Below are 21,587 nucleotides of genomic sequence, written 5' to 3'. Positions count from 1 at the left end.
TTGTGTCACGATCTCTGGCTTCTCTGACACTGGGATAAACGTGAGCCCTTGGGCTACTGCTGTAAAGCGGCAGCAGCAGGCAAAACCCCCCAACCAGAACTGGATTACCAAACAAACAAAGACAGGAGCTGCAGATGCAGACAAACAAGACAAGGACACACAGGACTAGAGATTGGAGTGGAACTAAGCTATAGGCAAGCAAAGCTGGAAAGACAGGACTGGACCAATTGGACTTCACCTGCGGTAGCCGCCGTTCCCCAGAGGTGAGCCCCTACGTGCGGGCAGCCTGCAGGACTTCAGGATTCCCCACCAGACACACGGTACAGGCACAAGCTAGACTGAAGCAGAGTTAGGGTTCAGAGGGAAAAGGAATAAACATGAGAGGCAAGGCAGAATACTAGGCTAGGACTCACAGACAAATAACACAACACCAGGCAGAAAACAGACAGACTAAGGAACAGGGACTGAAAGCTGTCAAGCAGCCACTAGGAGAGATACAATCAAAATGCTAAAAGCTAAACTACACACAGACTGAACAGGAACCAGGCAAGACAAACAGACAAGAGACAAGACTAGGAAGTAATAAAACTTAAGCTAATCAACACAGACTGAACAAGAACCAGACAAGGAATTCAGACAAGAAGCTAAACTAGGCAGAAGTGCAACAGAGCACACCAACTCACCCAGAGACCTTTGGCAATGCAAAGGCAAAGTAGCAAAGCCCACAGGTGCTTAATAAAGACCATCACCTGCTGAGGCTCAAGCTGCAGGAATCCCAAGACAAGTATGGGTGCTGCTTATGGACAAACAAGGCAAGCAATTCTGGCAGACAGGAAGATCCGGACCGGACCGGCCTCTGACACAGGCTTGGGAAACAGCAACAGCTAGTCTATAGCAGTCACTGGTACTGGCCACCAGAGGGCGAGGGGAGCACAAACCAGGAAAACGGTCATAATCATGACATATTGTTAGTAATGTGTAATTTATCTTTAAAATCGAGCATGGTACCGGAAGACTGGAGAGTGGCCAATGTAATGCTGATATTTTAAAAAGGTTCCAGAAGAGATCCAGGAAATTATAGACTGGTGAGCCTGATATTGGTGCCAGGCAAAATGGTAGAGACTATTATAAAGAACGAAATTACAGAGTATATTCAAAAGCATGGATTAATGAGACTAAGCCAACATGGATTTAGTGAAGGGAAATCTTGCCTCACCAATCTATTACATTTCTTTGAAGGGGTACACAGACATGTGGATAAAGGTGAGCCAGTTGATATTGTGTATCTGGATTTTCAAAAGGTTTTGACAAAGTACCTCATGAAAGACTCCAGAAGAAATTGGAGAGTCCTATTGTGGATTAAAAACTGGTTAAAAGATAGAAAACAGAGAGTAGGGTTAAATGGTCAGTATTCTCAATGGAGAAGGGTAGTTAGTGGGGTTCCCAATGGGTCTGTGCTGGGACTGCTGCTTTTTAACATATTTATAAATGATCTAGAGATGGGAGTAACCAGTGAGGTAATTTAATTTGCTGACAACACAAAGTTATTCAAAGTTGTTAAATCACAAGAGGATTGTGAAAAATTACAAGAGGACCTTATGAGATTGGGCATCTAAATGGGAGATGACATTTAATGTGAGCAAGTGCAAAGTGATGCATGTGGGAAAGAGGAACCCGAATTATAGCTACGTCATGCAAGGTTCCATGTTAGGAGTCACTGACCAAGAAAGGGATCTAGGCATCATCGGTGATGATACGTTGAAACCCTATGCTCTCAGTGTGCTGCAGCAGCTAAGAAAGCAAATAGAATAAACGTTTTATAAGTCTTGCTGTTGGTGGTATTTTTTTTTGTCCTGGTGTCACTTTTTGGATCATCCATGTCTATTGCCAATGCAGTCTCCGTACACCAACTGCAATCTACTGCAAAAGCTTTTGAAGCAGACATGAAAAACATTGAGGCACAATTACATTTCCAACAAAACTAACTTATTGCCCAAGGTAAAATCATTGCACTCTTGTCAACTTGCACTCTTACAAAAACAACATTGATGTCCAAACTGCTGACTTGTTTGTTATTAAAGGTGTAATGAATGAAGACCGTACTTTTGTACAACCTGAGAGAGACCTTATTCAGGCTTTATTTAGGGAATTGGATACTAGTGTCAGTAATGTTATGCAGAGTCGTATACCTACCTATTTGGTTCCCTCTGATGCCATCCATGATACTTTTGCTAAAATTTCCAGTATGCCAATTGAACCCTTTCAGATTCACATTGCCTTCCATTATTTTTGGATCTGGAGTGTATGGAAATTGCTTTTCTCCTGAATTTGACTTTTATTTTGCCCGAGAATGTGTTCCAGCTGAAATAAGTTATAAACATAGGTACTTGGCATGACAATTATAAAAAAACTTAACCTTAAATGGCTGCATGTATGTGGATGTGAGAAGTAATGCTTAGATGGCGATTCTGGCTGTGATTAACTAGGGCCGATACCGGGCAGACTTGTATGGTTTGTGTCTAATATATGACAGTCTGGTTTAGGATGGGCTGGAAAGGGCTTAGACAGCAACTTCAGTGGCTGGAACATAAGGACAATGCTGGACAGATTTTTATGATCCGTGTCCCACAAATGAGAAGACGAATAGCACTGGAGTGGGTTTCAACGACAACTCCAGCAGTTGGAACATAAGGATAGGGCCAGATAGACTTCTATGGCCTATGTTCCAGAAACACAAAAGAAAGACCATAATCAAGAATATAATATCACATTCATTGTTGATTTAATCATGAATTGATAATGAGTGTGACTATTGGGCAGACTGGATGGACCATTCAGGTCTTTATTTGCTGTCACTTACTATGTTACAATTAATCCTCTTTGCTCCTGGCTGATGCTCTGACACAGGCATGAGCATCAGATGTCATCTGACCTACTGGAGCGTGCATGTGGTGAACTCTCAGCATACAGTGCCAGTAAATCAGAGACAAATCTTACATGTGCACACTAGAGTGTTCCAACTTCCATTACTTCCTTTCTTACAGTGCTGTGGCTCAAATCCAGAGAGAGACTGAAGGAGCTGACTGGAATTTTCTTTTATGTACCATTAAATTCTTACAGTGACGGGTGGGGATTGGTTAAATTCTTGCGGGGACGGGTTGGGATGGGTTAAATTTTTGCGGGGATGGATGGGGATGGGTAAGATTCCAGTGGGGACGGGTAAGATTTCTGTCCCTGTGCAACTCTCTAATTTCCATCTCCAGGGAGAGGGGAGCTGCAGGGGTATTTTCTTGCTATCTCACCTTTGCTGGTCTGGGGCCTATACAAGCCTGAACCATTCTTGTATAACTAATATGGATTCTATAGCCTGTGGTTTTGGTGTTCAGTGAGGCATATTTTCAAAGCACTTAGCCTCCCAAAGTTCCATAGAAACCTATGGAACTTAGCCTCCCAAAGTGCTTTGAAAATAAGCCTGAGTGTGTTCCAAGCCTCACTCTGGTGTACGGTGTTTTTCAAGTCTCTTTCCTGTAGTCGTGAAATCAAAAGTGAAGGCCCTCATAAGGAAGGTGAGGACATTCGTTCAGGGCCTTCTCCAGCTTTGTCGGTGTGCTTCTGTAGCACTACTGCCCTGTTTCCTAGTTAGCACTTCTGCCTGAGTTCTTCAGTTTGCGTGCAAGGGTTAGCACTTCTGCCTGTGCTCTTCAGTTTGTCTGTGTGCTAGTGTTAACACTTCAGTCTTGGTTATTGCCTGTTTGTTCTGTTGTTTGTTGGTGTGGCCCAGCCTTGAGCTCTGCCTGTCTGCCTTGCCTAGACCTCTGCCTAGTCTCTTCTGCCTTCTGCTGTTGGTGCTTGGGTTCCAGTTTGGCCTTACGGCCCGTATGAGGTCTTTCGCTCAATCATCTTTCTCCTCTCCAATCTGTCCAGAATTCTGCAGCTCGACTTATTTTCCGCCAGAATCGTTATGCCCACACTAGCCCACTCCTCAAGTCACTTCACTGGCTCCCTGTCCGCTTCCGTATACTGTTCAAACTCCTCTTACTGACCTTTAAATGAATCCACTCTATGACCCCTCACTACCTCTCCTCTCTCCCTACATTCCTCCCCGTGAACTCCGTTCTCTGAACAAATCTCTCGTCGTCCCCCTTCTCCTCCACCGCTAACTCCAGACTTCATTCCTTTTATCTTGCGGCATCTTATGCCTGGAACCGTCTTCCTGAACCCATACGTCTAGCTCCATCTCTACCTGTTTTTAAATCTATGTTTAAAACTTACCTTTTCACTACTGCCTTTGGCTCCTAACCGCTACTCATTTGCCCTCCTCCTCCCCTGTTCCTATTTACCCTGTAATTCCCTTGCCCGTAATGTCTTGTCTGTCTGTTTTATCTAGATTGTAAGCTCTTTGAGTAGGGACTGTCTCTCTATGTCAGGTGTTCAGCGCTGTGTGCATCTGGGTAGCGCTATATAAATGCTATTAGTAGTAGTAGAGGGTTCTGTCGGCCTTGTTCTCTCTTCTGACTTTACTTGTTTCTGACCCTGTGTTTCCTGCCTAGTCAAGTACTGTTTCTTAGTACTGTGTGCTCTGTGTACTTCTGGTCTGTCTCTGTGCTTATGCACTTCTAGTCTGCTCCAGTTCTGCTTGTTCAGTCCAGTCTTGGTTTGTGTCTTAGTGCAGCCTGTGTGCTCTGTGCACTTCTGGTCTGTTTCTGCCTGTGTATTTATTGCACTTCTACTCTGCTGCAGTCCTGCTTGTTCAGTCCAGTCCTGGTTCAAGGGTCTGCCTGCTGCTGCCATTTGTCAACAGCAACCCAAGAGCTCATGTTGTCCCTGAGTCCGTGACAGTTTTCTAAGAGACCGTGAAAATTTTGATACTTGAACTCAACAATCACAATCATCTCACAAACATCCTACAAAAATGCATATAAAACTATGTGCTGATGCAGGAGTGGGCAATCATGGTCCTCAATGACCAGAACCCAGTTAGGTTTTCAAGAGTTCCACAATGAATATGTGCAAGATTAATTTGTATGTATTGCTTCCATTGTATGCAAATAAATTTAATATCAATAAATATGCATGAGATTGATTTGTATGTACTGCTTAAATTGTATGCAAATAGATTTAATGCATATTGTGTAAACCTTGAAACTTGACTAGGTTGTGGCCCTTGAGGCCCATGGCTGCCCATCCCTGAAGGTTCTTTGAGTATCGATGTTTGTCAGGAAATCTTGTTTTGGGTTGACTGCGGCTACCCTTTACTGTCCTCCAAGAAGCTGCTGTGCTAGGCCATCACCTAGTTGGCAACCCTTGAAACCGTAATCTTAGGACATTAGTTCAATAAACAGGTAGCACCCTTTATTTTTTAGTGTCTAATGTTCCCATAATAAGCCATATGGGAACAGATTGAGGGGAACATTCTTTCTGTGCATTTAAATAGACAACACCCAAACACACTTCATTATGTAAGCCCCAGTTATTGTAGATCTCCACCCAGAGTCCAATTAAGGTATAGGCAAATTAGGCACTCTTCTTGGGCCTGAAAGTTTAGGTGGGCCGTGTTAGATGGGCTCAGGACTCAGGAGGTGATGATTACAATTCTCTCAATTTTTTTGCAGGATTCTACAAATCTATAAAATTGTTATGATTGTGGTCATAACCCCTCTCAAACTTACCTTTTTCCTGGTGGTCAGCTTAGCTGGCTTCTGTTTCTTTTGTCTGTCCTTTCTGAGCTGGCTCTCTCTCTCTCTGTGCTGGCAGCTTCCAGCAGCATGGGGCTAATTGTCTCACTTTACTGCAGCTCTACCTCTCTTTGGGTGTACTGGCTTCAAGTGCTTCACGGTGCTGCATTGGTGTGGGTTGGGCCTCTATGGGTTTCAGTGTGCTCTCTGTGTTTCAGTGTGCTGCCTGGGTCTAGGGAGTGTGACATCATCAGGGAGGGCCTTGATAAGGAAGTGGTGTTCTTTCCTTCAGAGCCTTTGCAACGGTTGTGTTTGCTTTAGGTAGGGTGGTGCAGTGTGCACTTCTGACTTTGTGTCTAGTTTCCCTGCTTGCTTTTGCTAAAGGTCCAGGTTAGTGTGTGTGCAGTGTGCACTTGTGACTGTGTGTTTGCTTTCTTGCTTTTCCCTTGTGGTTCCCTGCTTTTCCCTCTTGGTTTGGAAGCATTGCTGTGTGTAGGGCTTTGGAAGCTCTGTTGCTGTTAGAAGTTCTTCTGGTTTTGGGTGCTGTAGGCAGCACTTCAGTTTGCTGTTAGAAGTACTTCTGGGTTTGGGTGCTGTTAGAAGCACTGCAGGTTTGCTGTGAGAAGTACTTCTGTAGCTTGGTGCGTAGTGGCACCTGGGTTAGGTTAGTGCAGTGGTGCACTGCTGTAGCGTGGGGGCTTAGGAAGCTCCTTTGCTAGCTTGTGTATTTAGCTTTCCTAATTTTCCTTTGTGGCTTCCCTACTTTCCCTTGTAGTGCTTGGTAGCACTTCTGCTGTGTGTTTAGTGTTTAGTAGCACTGCTGTTGATTCACTGTTAGGAACCTCTTGTTAGTTTAGTACTTGGAGCACTTCTGTTGCAAGCTTGTTCAAGGATCCTGGTCCCTGTGTTATCCGGTATCCGGTAAGTCCTGCTGGCCACTCAAACCCAAGGGCTCAACCCTTGGGGGGGTAGTGGCCAAGCGCAGGTGAAGCTGTAAGGACCAGTCCAGTGTGCTCCGGTCCGGTGTGTGTTCCAGTCCTGTGTCCTCCAGTCCGGGGGATTGCAGTCCAGTGTTCCAGTCCTGTGTCCTCCAGTCCGGGGGATTCCAGTCCGTGTGTTCCGGCTCGCTGGGCAGTGCCTGCAGTCCCTGCCGGTGCCGGTGTGCTTGCCCAGTGTTGGTCGGGGGGGTTTGCCTGATGCTGCTGCTCCTCGGCAGCAGCCCAAGGGCTCACGTTTGCTCCAGAGCCCGGCCCTGCGGGCTCTGAACCTGAGAACCTGACAAAAATGACCTGTTTCAAAACCAGAAATATAGATAAAGTGTTTAGATATTTTTCAGAGTTTAGCCCTCTACATTCAAATGATCCCCCCTTCCAGTGAAGAGACTTCTGGTAGGATCCAGCCAATAGGAAAGCTGCTCCAGTCACAGGAAGCGGGTATGAGCTTCCATTGATTATTATTATTAACATTTGTATAGCGCTACCAGACGCACGCAGCGCTGAACACCTGATACAGAGAGACAGTCCCTGCTCGATAGAGCTTACAATCTAAAAATACAGACAGACAAGACAATTAAGGACGAGGAAAGTACTGGGTGAGAAGGAACAAGGATAGGGGAATTGAGTAGTGGTTAGGAGCCAAAAGCAGTGGTGAAAAGGTGGGTTTTCAGCATAGATTTGAAAACAGGTAGCGATGGAGCTAGGCGTACAGGTTCTGGAAGTCCATTCCAGGCATAAGGTGCGGCAAGGGAAAAGGAACGAAGCCTGGAATTAGCAGTGGAGAGAAGGGGGACAATGATTGAAGTCTGGTTTGGACACAGTAGAAATTAGAACGTGAGGGGGAGGGGAGTATTATTCAGAAGGCCAGAGTAGAATATACAGTGGGGGAAATAAGTATTTGATCCCTTGCTGATTTTGTAAGTTTGCCCACTGACAAAGACATGAGCAGCCCATAATTGAAGGGTAGGTTATTGGTAACAGTGAGAGATAGCACATCACAAATTAAATCCGGAAAATCACATTGTGGAAAGTATATGAATTTATTTGCATTCTGCAGAGGGAAATAAGTATTTGATCCCCCACCAACCAGTAAGAGATCTGGCCCCTACAGACCAGGTAGATGCTCCAAATCAACTCGTTACCTGCATGACAGACAGCTGTCGGCAATGGTCACCTGTATGAAAGACACCTGTCCACAGACTCAGTGAATCAGTCAGACTCTAACCTCTACAAAATGGCCAAGAGCAAGGAGCTGTCTAAGGATGTCAGGGACAAGATCATACACCTGCACAAGGCTGGAATGGGCTACAAAACCATCAGTAAGACGCTGGGCGAGAAGGAGACAACTGTTGGTGCCATAGTAAGAAAATGGAAGAAGTACAAAATGACTGTCAATCGACAAAGATCTGGGGCTCCACGCAAAATCTCACCTCGTGGGGTATCCTTGATCATGAGGAAGGTTAGAAATCAGCCTACAACTACAAGGGGGGAACTTGTCAATGATCTCAAGGCAGCTGGGACCACTGTCACCACGAAAACCATTGGTAACACATTACGACATAACGGATTGCAATCCTGCAGTGCCCGCAAGGTCCCCCTGCTCCGGAAGGCACATGTGACGGCCCGTCTGAAGTTTGCCAGTGAACACCTGGATGATGCCGAGAGTGATTGGGAGAAGGTGCTGTGGTCAGATGAGACAAAAATTGAGCTCTTTGGCATGAACTCAACTCGCCGTGTTTGGAGGAAGAGAAATGCTGCCTATGACCCAAAGAACACCATCCCCACTGTCAAGCATGGAGGTGGAAATGTTATGTTTTGGGGGTGTTTCTCTGCTAAGGGCACAGGACTACTTCACCGCATCAATGGGAGAATGGATGGGGCCATGTACCGTACAATTCTGAGTGACAACCTCCTTCCCTCCGCCAGGGCCTTAAAAATGGGTCGTGGCTGGGTCTTCCAGCACGACAATGACCCAAAACATACAGCCAAGGCAACAAAGGAGTGGCTCAGGAAGAAGCACATTAGGGTCATGGAGTGGCCTAGCCAGTCACCAGACCTTAATCCCACTGAAAACTTATGGAGGGAGCTGAAGCTGCGAGTTGCCAAGCGACAGCCCAGAACTCTTAATGATTTAGAGATGATCTGCAAAGAGGAGTGGACCAAAATTCCTCCTGACATGTGTGCAAACCTCATCATCAACTACAGAAGACGTCTGACCGCTGTGCTTGCCAACAAGGGTTTTGCCACCAAGTATTAGGTCTTGTTTGCCAGAGGGATTAAATACTTATTTCCCTCTGCAGAATGCAAATAAATTCATATACTTTCCACAATGTGATTTTCCGGATTTAATTTGTGATGTGCTATCTCTCACTGTTACCAATAACCTACCCTTCAATTATGGGCTGCTCATGTCTTTGTCAGTGGGCAAACTTACAAAATCAGCAAGGGATCAAATACTTATTTCCCCCACTGTAAGAGGAATAGAGGAAGTGTGAACAAGCAGAAAATGCAAGAACTTTACATAATGAAGGGCAGAGGTGGGGGAAGGCACAGACCGACATAACAGCACCAAAAGTCTGTGTGTGTTTCTACAGTGAGAGTGTATGAAGAAGAAAGGGGCACTACAAGTGGTGTGCAAGCAGTGGTGAAAGGGATTTTGGGTAAAGTTTGCCTGTTTTCAGATGATACCAAAATTTGTTGTGGTTAACGAAGAGGAACCTTGAACAAATGGACCACAAAGGTAAAATTATGTATCATACCTGATAATTTTCTTTCCATTAATCATAGCTGATCAATCCATAGAATGGTGGGTTGTGTCCATCTACCAGCAGGTGGAGATAGAGAGCAATCCTTTTGCCTCCCTATATGTGGTCATGTGCTGCCGGAAACTCTTCAGTAATTCGATATCAAAGCTCCATCCGCAGGACTCAGCACTTAGAGAATTACACCCACAAAGGGACACTCTGCCCAGCTCACCACTGCCGAAACGGGGGAGGGGAATCAACCCAGCTCATCCCCACACAAGTGGGGGAGAGGAATCCATCCAGCTAATCCCCGCGGAGCGGGGGAGGGACACCACACCCGCCGATGCGGGGGGATCTGGCTTATCCTGCGACCGCAACCGCGAGAGGAGCTGGCTGACCCTAACACCGCCGAAGCGGGAGGGATATAATGCTACCCTACTGCCGCACGAAGCGGGAGGGAGCGCCGGCAGAATTTAGGTCTCAATCCAGCCCCGTAAAACGGAGGGGAGAGGAATGCAGCAGCTCACTGTAACACAAAAACGTCTCAACTCCTGAAGAATTCAATAGAACACGAAGATCCTCCTGAACAGGAACTGAAGACTAAACTTGAACCTGAAATGCAACCAGAATATAAACAGTACAGATATCTGGGAGGGGCTATGGATTGATCAGCTATGATTAATGGAAAGAAAATTATCAGGTATGATACATAATTTTACCTTCCATATCATCATGCTGATCAATCCATAGACTGGTGGGATGTACCGAAGCAGTACTCACCCAGGGCAGGACATAGAAATCCCTGACCGCAACACTGAAGCTCCAAACCGGGCCACCGCCTGAGCAGCCACAGTCAAGCGGTAATGATGAGAGAAGGTATGAGCCAATGCCCAAGTTGCCGCCTTACAAATCTCTTCCAAGGAGACGGACCCGGCCTCTGCCATCGAGGCCGCCTGTGCCCTAGTGGAGTGAGCCTTCAGCTGGATAGGCGGCATCTTCCCCGCGGCCATATAAGCCGCTGCAATGGCTTCCTTGACCCATCGTGCCACTGTAGGCTTGGATGCCTGCAGACCTTTACGAGGACCTGCGAACAGCACAAACAGATGATCCGACTTCCGGAAATCATTGGTCACTTCCAAGTATATGATGATGACTCATCTCACATCTAGATATTTGAGAGCAGAGTACTCCTCTGGGTAGTCCTCCCTACGAAAGGAGGGTAGGCAGAGCTGCTGATTCACATGGAAACGAGAAACAATCTTGGGCAGGAAGGAAGGCACCGTGCGAATAGACACTCCTGCCTCAGTGAACTGCAGGAAGGGTTCCCGACATGATAGCGCCTGGAGCTCGGAAACTCGTCTGGCTGAAGTGATAGCCACCAAAAAGACTGCTTTCAACGTCAGGTCTTTCAGAGATGCCCTCGACAAGGGTTCAAAAGGCGGCTTCTGCAAGGCTCTTAGCACTAGATTGAGATTCCACGCAGGCACCACCAAGTGCAGAGGAGGGCTTAGGTGATTAACTCTCTTGAGAAAGCGCACCACATCTGGCTGCGAGGCCAGGGAAGCACCCTTCAGGCGACCCCTGAAGCAAGCCAGAGCCGCTACCTGGACTTTAAGGGAACTGAGCGACAGGCCTTTCTCCAGACCTTCTTGCAGGAACGCCAACACTGAAGAAATTGGAGCAGTGAAGGGAGAAAGAGAGCCTGCCTCACACCACGATGCAAAGGTACGCCAAACCCTGGCGTAAGCAGTAGAAGTAGAGCGCTTCCTCGCTCTCAGCATAGTGGCGATGACCTTGTCTGAGAAGCCCTTCTTCCTCAGACGCTGCCGCTCAATAGCCAGGCCGTAAGACCAAAGGGGGAGGGATCCTCCATCACCACGGGACCCTGGTGCAACAGGCCCCGCACCACTGGCAGCCGCAGAGAGTCATCCACCGAGAGGCTGATCAAGTCCGCATACCAGGGACGTCTGGGCCAGTCCGGACCCACCAGGATTATCCGACCCGGATGCTTTGCCTCCCGGTCTAGCACCCTGCCCAACATGGGCCAGGGCGGGAACACATAGAGAAGCTCCTGTGTCGGCCACCGTTGGAGAAGAGCATCTACTCCCAGAGAGTGAGGGTCCCATCCTCTGCTGAAAAAGCGCGGCACTTGGCAATTGGCCAATGACGCCATCAGATCTATGCTCGGCTGGCCCCAGTGCTTCGTGATGTCCAAGAACTCCTGAGCCGATAGCTGCCACTCTCCGGGATCCAAAGTATGGCGACTGAGAAAGTCCGCCTTGACATTCATGACTCCCGCAATGTGGGCCGCCGACAGCTGTTCCAGTTTCGCGTTCGCCCACTGGCATAGCTTCATGGCCTCCTTGACTAGAGGGGCGCTCTTGGTACCTCCCTGGCGGTTGACATAGGCCACAGCCGTGGCATTGTCCGACAGGACCCGTACTGGCTTCACCGCCAGTACCGGGAGAAACTCCAAAAGCGCCAACTGAATGGCTCTGAGTTCCAGGAGGTTGATAGACCACTTTGCCTCTGCAGGAGACCAGAGCCCCTGCGCTGTCCTTCCCAAGCAGTGGGCTCCCCAGCCCGTCAAAGAGGCGTCCGTCGTGATGACAACCCATTCCGGGGTCAAAAGAGGCATTCCTGCGCACAGCTTGTCTGTCCTCAGCTACCAGCTCAGCGCCTTGCGCACCGCTGGATCCAAGGGAAGGCGCACAGCGTAATCCTCCGACACTGGAGTCCATCGCTGCAGCAGAGAGAGCTGTAGAGGTCTCATATGGGCCCTGGCCCAGGGCACTACTTCCATTGTGGTCGTCATAGAGCCCAACAGCTGCACATAGTCCCAAGCCCGAAGAGAAGAGGCTACTAGGAACTGGTCCACCTGAGCCTGAAGCTTGACAATCCGATTGTCTGGTAGGAACACTCTGCCCACTTGGGTGTCGAAATGAACTCCCAGATACTCCAGGGACTGAGTCGGGCGCAGCTGGCTTTTCTCCCAGTTGATGATCCACCCCAGGAAGCTCAAAAGAGCAATCACCCGGTCTACAGCTCTGCCGCACTCTGCATAAGAGGGGGCTCGGATCAACCAGACGTCCAGATAAGGATGGACTTGTACTCCTTCCTTTCGTAGGAAGGCTGCGATGACCACCATTACTTTGGCGAAGGTCCACGGAGCAGTAGCCAACCCGAACGGGAGGGCTCTGAACTGGAAGTGTCGGCCCAGGACTGCAAAACGCAGAAAGCGTTGATGAGGAGGCCAGATGGGAATATGCAAGTAAGCTTCCTTGATGCCTTCACTGCCGGTATAACAGAGCGGAGAGTCTCCATTCGGAAGTGTCGAACTTTCAAGGCCCGATTGACCCCTTTGAGGTCGAGGATAGGCCGCACAGAACCTCCTTTCTTTGGTACCACAAAGTAAATGGAGTAACGTCCCTTGCCAAGCTGATCTTCTGGCACCGGAACGACCGCACCCAGGCGGGTCAGATTGTCCAAAGTCTGCTGCACTGCCACAGCTTTGACCGGAGACTTGCAGGGAGAGTGCACAAACCTGTCTCTTAAGGGTCGGCAGAACTCTAGCTTTTAGCCGTCTCTGATGACTTCCAGCGTCTGAAGTTACCCTGGTCCACTCGCCCAGAAACGAGGATAGGCGTCGTCCAATCTGCTCTGGGCCATGGACCAGGGCCCCGTCATTGGGTATGAGACCCTGGGGGAGGACCGGAGGACGCACCTCCGGGACGGCGGTCTCTGTGAAAGGAATGCTGCTTGGGGGAGAAGTTCCTCTTGAAGGAAGAGGGGGCAGAGGAGCCCGACTTGCCCGGGCAATACCGACGGGCTTCCTGAAACTATCCTTTGGAGGAACCGGGGCGGGCACCACTGGCCCGAGCCCTGACCTCCGGTAACCTCTTGCCCTTGGACGTGCCGAGATCGGTCACAATCTTGTCCAGCTCGACCCCAAAGAGCACCTTGCCTTTAAAAGGCAACTTAGCCAGGCGAGACTTAGAGGCGTGGTCAGCAGACCAATGCTTCAGCAAAAGCCAGTGCTGAGCAGAGACTGTCTGAGCCATACCTTTAGCTGAGGCTCTCAAGACATCATACAGCAAGTCTGCCAAGTAGGCCAAGCCCGATTCCAGGGCTGGCAAATCAGCCCTCAAGGAAGGATCCAAGGGGGAAGCCCGCTGCACAATCGTCAGGCACGCCCTGGCCACATAGGAGCCGCAAACTGAGGCCTGCAAACTTAAAGCAGCCACCTCAAAGGACGACTTTAAAGCCGCCTCCAATCTTCTGTCTTGGGCGTCCTTTAGGGCCGTGCCACCTTCCACCGGCAACGCCGTTTTCTTAGTCACCGCAGTGATTAAGGAATCCACGGTAGGCCAAAGAAAGGCCTCCTGTTCGCCTTCCGGCAGAGGATAGAGGCGGGACATAGCCCTAGCCACTGTCAAGGCTCGCTTCTGGGAAATCCCATTGAGCCGAAATCAAGGTGTGCATGGCTTCATGCACGTGGAAGGTTCTAGGCGGGCGCTTCGTCCCAAGCATAATGGCAGAGCCAGCAGAGGCTGAGGGAGAGACGTCCTCCGGAGAGGAAATCTTCAAAATGCTCATGGCCTGCACTAACAGGTTGGGCAAATCCTCTGAGCGAAAGATCCGTGCTGCAGAGGCGTCATCCGCTCCATCCGAGCTGGAATCCGTCTCCTCCAAGGAATCCCCAAAGGACCGTTGGGAGAACTCAGATACGCTGCCCTCATCTACATCAGAGGAGACAGAGTCCTCTAGGGCCTGGAAATCCACCCGAGGGCGTTTGCTTCCGGAGGCCTCAACCCCTTTATCAGACAGGGGAGCAGGGGCAGCGTTTTGCATAAGAAAAGCCCGATGCAGCAGCAAAATGAACTCAGGGGAGAAACCCCCCAGACTGTGCACTTCTGCAGCCTGGGCCACGGCCCTAGACGCACCCTCAACCAGCGCTCGCAAGAGCGGGGGAGAAACATGCTGCGCATCCAAAATGGCGTCCGGCGCGAAACTCCGAGAAAGAGCCGCGTGGGAAGAACGGCGCTTAACTTTGGCCGCTTTCTTGCCGTCGCCTGAATCAAGGGCAACCATAGCATTAACGTCTCCCACCTCGAGGGCGGCCCAAGAAGAAGCCGTCCGAGCAGAGTGGCCAGCCAAAATGGAGGGGGCGAGCAGCGGGGGATGGGCGCTTATGGCGGGAAAAACCGCTGCACCGGAGGAAGAACCGGGACACTGACCGGACTCCAAACTGACGCCCAAAAAGGGCGATTCAGGCTTTGAAACCCCCGCATCCCCGCTAGAAGCGCACACGCGGTCCGGGGAGCGATTCTTTGCGCCCTCGCCCTCCGACGCCATAAGCGACATGGAGACAGATTGGGGAATCCCCTGTCCGCTACAAAAGGTAAAAATTACCTGCTCCTCGCTGTAACGAACTGGTGTCCCAGTGAGCAGCTGCAATAAACGCTGATATAAACGTTGAAATAAACGCCCTTAAAGGACGTCCAAAATTTTTTTTTTATATTTAAACGATTTTTATTAGATTTGCAACAAATATAATCAAAGCCATACAAGGCTCTGCAGTTAACCTTTAACATATCTCAAACTGCTTATACAACCATTTGTCAATAAACTTATGTCATTTATACATGTTATGATACAGCCTTTCTTTTATTGCTCTTATCCCATTTATCCTTCCCCTCCCTCTCCCCAAAATTTTTTTTTTAAACGGAGCCAGCGGGAGGGGGGAGAAAAGGAGGGACCTGGCACCACCAGGTTTGCACTTGCTCAAGAAGAGCCCTCAACCCCAGGTACTCAACAAAACCTAAGAATTAGGCCTGGAGACCTAGCCAGAGCTGCTGCTGTGTGTGACCACCACCTGCTGAGATAGAGAACATACTGAGGAGTTTCCGGCAGCACATGACCACATATAGGGAGGCAAAAGGATTGCTCTCTATCTCCACCTGCTGGTAGATGGACACAACCCACCAGTCTATGGATTGATCAGCATGATGATATGGAAATGGCAATTAGGACAATGCTATAAAAGAAAAAAAAAAAAGACACAGGGTCTGTTAAGCGGCTCATTAACCACCACCAGCAGTATCCTGCATTATCTTCATCAGGGTCGGTCTTAGGGCGAGGCGACCAAGGCGGCCGCATAGGGCCCCGCGCGGCGCGCCTGGGGTCGCCCCACCCGCCGCTCCCACCCCCCCGACGATCGATTGCTGTTCTTTAAAAAAATTGAGAAGCGCCGAGTAGCAGGCAGCGCCTCGTGTCTGCCCTGCTAGTAAAAATCTCCTGCACGTCGTCGGGCCGGCCTTCCTGCATTAAGTCCCGCCCTCCTCTGAGGTAATAGGCTCGTCCTGCATTAAGTCCCGCCCTCCTCTGAGGTAATAGCCTATTACCTCAGAGGAGGGCAGGACTTAATGCGGGAAGGCCGGCCCGACGACGTCGTCGGGCCGGCCTTCCCGCATTAAGTCCTGCCCTCCTCTGAGGTGGGACTTAATGCAGGACGAGCCTATTACCTCAGAGGAGGGCGGGACTTAATGCAGGAAGGCCGGCCCGACGACGTGCAGGAGATTTTTACTAGCAGGGCAGACGCGAGGCGCTGCCTGCTACTCGGCGCTTCTCAACTTTTTTTAAAAGTTAGTGGATGCAGCAGGAGAAGAGTTGGTACGTGGGTCTGGTCGGGTCGGGGGGGGGGACTCAGATGGGAGAAGGGTGTGGGATGGGGGTTCTCAGTTGGGGGGAGGGGGTAAGGGGGACTCAGATGGGAGAAGGGTGTGGGATGGGGGTTCTCAGTTGGGAGAGGGGTAAGGGGGACTCAGATGGGAGAAGGGTGTGGGATGGGGGTTCTCAGATGGGAGAAGGGGGCTGGAACTGGGGTTTGAGAAGGGGCCATATGGGAAATGGGGGCCATGCATGGGGCTGGTGGGAAAATGGGGCATGCGTGGGTCAGGTGGGAGAATGGTTCTAGGGCTGAAATGGGGGGCTGTAATACAAGGCATGTGGATGAAGGGGGCTGAAAAGGAGGGTAGGTGGGATAAGGGGGCTAGTACTGGGACTGGAGGCTGAAAGGGGGCAGGGGCTGAAACTGTAGGTACTGGGGGCTGAAAAGGAGATAGAGAGAAGTGGCTTGGGCTGAAGCTTGGGACTGGTGAGAGAAAAGGGCTGGGGACTGGGGTTGAAACTGGGGGCTGAAAAGGGAACAGGGAGGAGTGGCTGGGGGCTGAAGCTCGGGACTGGTGGGAGAAAAGGACTAGGGCTGAAATGGGGGACTGGTGGGATAGTGGGGCTGGAACTGGGGGCTGAAAAAAAGGGGCAGAGAGGGGCAGATCCTGGATGGAAGGGGGAGCGAGAGGGAGGGCAGACCCGGATGGATGGGAGAGGGAGGGCAAATGGTGGATTGAAGGGGCAGAGAGAAAGGGCAGACAGTGGATGGAAGGGATAGAAAGGGCAGACAGTGAATGGAAGGGGCAGCGATAGAGGGCAGATGTGCACGGAAGGGGCAGGGAGAGAGGGCAGACATTGGATGGAGGGGACAGCAGAGAGGGCAGACACTGGATGGCAGAGAGAGAGAGCGAAGACAGATGCTGGATGGAAGGAAGACAGTGAAAAGAAGATGAGGAAAGCAGAAACGACAAACTGTAAATAAAATATATATTTTTATTTTGTTGCTTTAGGATATAGTATTGTAGCTGTGTTAATAAATGTTTATAATAGAACATGTAAATAAGGTAATCTTTTTATTGGACTAATTTTAATACATTTTGACAAACTTTCGGAGAACAAAGCCCCCTTCCTCAGGTCAGGATAGGATACTGTAACAGCTCTATACTGTATTGACCTGAGGACGGAGGTTTTGGCCTCTGAAAGCTAAATGTATTAGTCCAATAAAATGGTATTATTTTAGTTTCTATATTTGTTTTATTTCTATTTGTTAATTTGTAAAGTGGTGATTGGTATTTGTTAGTTTTTTTTTCAAATTTACATCTGTTGTCTTTATATTTTGCACAGTACTAGGGGACATTTTCTGTTTTTGTGCTGTTGTATTGTATGCAGAGTCTGACATCTTGGGGGTTCAGTTTAATTTTTGTCTAAATAGAAAGTTTAAATATTACTACTTATTCTATAGTGGATTAGGGTGTATCTGTGTTTGTGAAAAAGACATGGTTTTCAGTTGGCATTGACTGTGCAGGATCGACAAGCCCTGGAGCTGGGGGCCTTGGAGCTCGGAGGGAGGGGTGGCCGGCTCTGGAGTTAGGGTGGGGGCGGGGCTAGGGTGGGGCCCCGTCAAATTGGTCTGCATAGGGCCCCCGCACTTGCTAAGACCGGCCCTGATCAGTGTTGCCAGGTGGGCGGTTTTATTTTGGGCGGTTTTCTGTGACCCACCGCGGGAAATTTTTGCCCATGGCGGGTCGCGTTTTTTTGGGCTTCTTTTTTTTCTTTTCGGCAGTTTTCAGGCGGTTTTTTCGGCCGCGGGGGGGGGGGGGGGGGGGGGGGGGTTAGTGACGTTTTGGGCGGGGTTAGTGACTTTCTGGGCGGGACCGATGACGGGGGAGGCGGGACCGATGACGGCGGGGTTGATGACGGCGGAGCCGGGGTGTCAGGGGCGGGGTTTCAGTTTGGGTGGGTTTTGGCCTGTTTTTAGGCTGGATTGGGTGGGAAAAAATTTTCCACCTGGCAACCATTCTTCATGGCCCTTCATAAATGTATTCCCTCCCCCACCCCCACCCCCACCCCCACGTTGCAAGACTGCCCGTTCCCAAATACTTCTGGAAAGGGGAAATGGGAGGGGGAAATTAGTGAAAATAATAAGGGGAGTAGGGCAAGGAAAACGAATATAGCAAAGGACCACGGTAGCCGGGGGCTCGAGTTTACACATGTATGTTGTTTGCCTAGGGCCCAATAAAACGTTAATCTGACTATATCGGACCACCTCTCCGCTTCCCTTCCTTTGTATTACAGATTTACAGTTCACACGAAGTCGAAGGACGTAACGTAACGTAAGAAAGAACAGATATCAAAGCTTCGAAAGCATGGCCCGCCTTCCTCCGCCCCCAATCTGTGGCGTACGGCCTCTTGGTTGGGAGGAGAGCGCTACTGACCAGTGACGTGTGTGTCTTATAAAATGCTCCGGATGCGGCATTCATCTAGAAGTTTCTTGGAAAGTCCAGCCAGGCAGCGTGAGAGGGAACGGGTAAGCGCACAGGGCTGATTATCTCAGTTTGGTAACTGCTGTATGTATACTCGGCGTCGGTGAGTGTTTCCTACCTTTACTATTTTGATTTGTGTTTAAGAGATGGGGTGGGAACGAAGTGGAGGAGCCAGTTATATGGTTAGTGGGAGGAGGGCGCGCGCGCACACACTTTATAGGTAACGATTTTCCCGTTTTGGAAACGCTTATTCATTTAATTTGGTGTTGATAAGAAGGGGCGCGGGTAACCAATTGAGCTGTGATGCAGTTCTTTGGGGGTGCCTATTCTTACGATGTAGAACGGAGAGAAGTGGCATGAGAGTAGTCTTGTACTTGCCTAATAACAATAGCGTAGAACCTTATTAACCAGAACAACGCAGTTCACCCGGGTTGAGATCTAAGGTAACTGACTTGTTGGCGGCAGCAGCAGTGTAGCTTCTAAAATGTCCCAGGGCCTGGGTACCGGGGGAGGAGGTTTTTGTGGCCATGAGCAATTGGTTTCCTTGGAAACGTGGCCTCCTTCTGCCCTGTGCTGCATTCCGTTGATCACCAACTAGGAACCAGGTGCCACTGGCAGTGGCGTCTTTAGTCCGGGGACGCGCTGAGACATGCACTGTGATGACGTTACAAAGTGGGAATGTGGTTCCATCTTCTATTAGAATAAAGCATAACACGTATTCGTGTTTGTTAATCGTGTATGTAGGTTACGTGTAATATGAAATCATTTTCTTGTGTAAAATACTAAAAAAAAGGGCATGGGACAAACGAGCGTGGGCTTTGGACAGTTTTACGTATGTTTTAACACGATTAAATATGAAACTGTTTTCAAAAACTTTTTAATTTATATAAGTTGGGAGGTGTGTTGATGTGATAGTAGTTGAAAAGGTATTGGGAACCTGGGAGACCTGGAGGCATGTTTTCAAAGCACTTAGCCTTCCAAAGTGTTTCTATGGAACTTTGGAAGGCTAAGTGTTTTGAAAATATGCCTACTGGTGTTAAAACACTAGTGTATTATGCGTTTTGGCTAAATATGAGAAGTAAATTGTGTTGGGATTGTATTCTCAAATGCTGTCTTGATATGGACAAATGTCCTACATTGAGAAAAACAGAATGGAGATTCGGAGTTCAAAAAAACATAGCCTGCCTTTCTCAGCCCATTTGTGTGGCTTACAGCCTCTTGGTTTGTATGTTGCAGGTATCTGAGAAGGAATAGCCGGACGGTATTGACAGTAGAAAAGCTGAGCTAAGAACATAAAAGCCACACTTGGTCAGAGCAATGGTTCCTCTAACCAGTATCCTGTTTCCAGCAGTGGTCAGTCCAGGTCACAAGGAGCTGGCAGAAACCCAAATAGTAGCAACATTACATGTGACCAATCGCAGGGCAAGCTGTAGGTTTTCCACATGTCTGTCTCAGTAGCAGGCTATGGACATTTCCTCCAGGAACCTGTCCAAACCTTTTTTTAAAAATCATATACACTACTGGTACTACATTCTCCGGCAAAGAGTTCCAAAGCTTAACTATCTGCGTGAAAAAATATTTCCTAATTTTTTAAGAAAGTATTTCCATGTAACTTCATTGAGTGTCCCCTAGTCTTTGAACGTTTTGAAAGAGTACATACCTTTTGCCATACTGGGAAAGTCCAAAGGTCCATCAAGCCCAGCATCCTGTTTCCAACAGTGTCCAATCCAGGTCACAAATACCTGGCAAAATCCCAAAAAAGTACAAAACATTTTATACTGCTTATCCCAGAAATAGTGGATTTTCCCCAAGTCCATTTAATAATGGTCTATGGACTCGGCCAAACCTTTTTTTAAACTCCGCTAAGCTAACTGCCTTTACCATATTCTCTGGCAACAAATTCCAGAGTTTAATTACACGTCGAGTGAAGAAAGAGATTTTCTCTTGATTCGTTTTAAATTTACTACATTGTAGCAGAGGCGTAGCCAGGTTTTGACATCAGGGGAAGCAAACTTTTGTACAGTAAATTAGGCGCTAGTCAGTGTTGGACAGGCGGCATTGCCGGTATTGTCGCTCAGGTGCAGTGACTGTGGCCGGCATTGGTTAACATAGGCTGCTTGCTGCATCCCACCTACAAGGAAACTGGAAGTTACATTAGGAGGTGGGAGGTAGGAGAGGTCCCGGGACCGGCCAGAGCAGGCCTTCTTAATTGCAAGTAAAATTATTCAAATTGTGGCCATCACCTCAGGACCGCTCCTTCCACTAGTAGAAACTGTTTAGATCAGATGGGCTTTTGTTTGTGTGGTGACTCTAAAGGATGTGGAGCCCATTAGTCCTGAGCATTTTTATTTTTGGTGACAAGGGTCACCAAAGGTAGCCCTTGCTCCAGAGCCTACTTTCAAATAGAGCCAGACAGTTTATGAAATAACAGAAATAACACAAAACCCTGCAAAAAGGCACTAAAACCTATACAGAAAACTTATCACACTATATCAATCCTAATTCACCTATGAAAAGCTAGTACTATAAATATTACACAGAGCCCTAGAACACAAATACATCTACTGGTAAAATAGAACAAGTGAGACTGCTAAACAGTTCTACGCGGAAACTACTTGCCCACAGGGGTTAGACGGTTTCCTAAAGAAGTCCAGGAGTGTGGTAGCCATGTTAGTCCACTCTTAAGGTTATCAATAGAAATCAAACAAAATAAAACATGGAAAAGAAAATAAGATGATACCTTTTTTATTGGACATAACTTAATACATTTCTTGATTAGCTTTCGAAGGTTGCCCTATTTCCGATCTGAGGAAGAAGGGCAACCTTCGAAAGCTAATCAAGAAATGTATTAAGTTATGTCCAATAAAAAAAGGTGGTATCTTATTTTCTTTTCCATGTTTTATTTTGTTTGATTTCTATTGATAACCTAAAGAAGTCCATAAACCACTACTAAATGAACTTGGGGGAAAAATCCACAATTCCAGGAATGACATGTATAGAATGTTTGTACGTTTGGGA

The 21,587-nt window shown here is 48.5% G+C and overlaps 1 protein-coding gene across 1 annotated transcript in view; it reads left to right on the top strand.

Moving 5' to 3' along the window:
* Window positions 1–18,589: 18,589 nt before the first annotated feature.
* The window catches only part of DNAJA1 (DnaJ heat shock protein family (Hsp40) member A1), a 223,808-nt gene continuing 220,810 nt past the window's right edge, over window positions 18,590–21,587 (top strand). The window contains 1 exon segment of the mRNA XM_030194332.1: window positions 18,590–18,672. The gene's annotated coding sequence lies outside the window, so the exon portion shown is untranslated.

This window comes from Microcaecilia unicolor, chromosome 2 (genome assembly GCF_901765095.1).
Source record: "Microcaecilia unicolor chromosome 2, aMicUni1.1, whole genome shotgun sequence".
NCBI lineage: Eukaryota > Metazoa > Chordata > Amphibia > Gymnophiona > Siphonopidae > Microcaecilia > Microcaecilia unicolor.
This window is presented reverse-complemented; position numbering and strand designations above follow the sequence as displayed.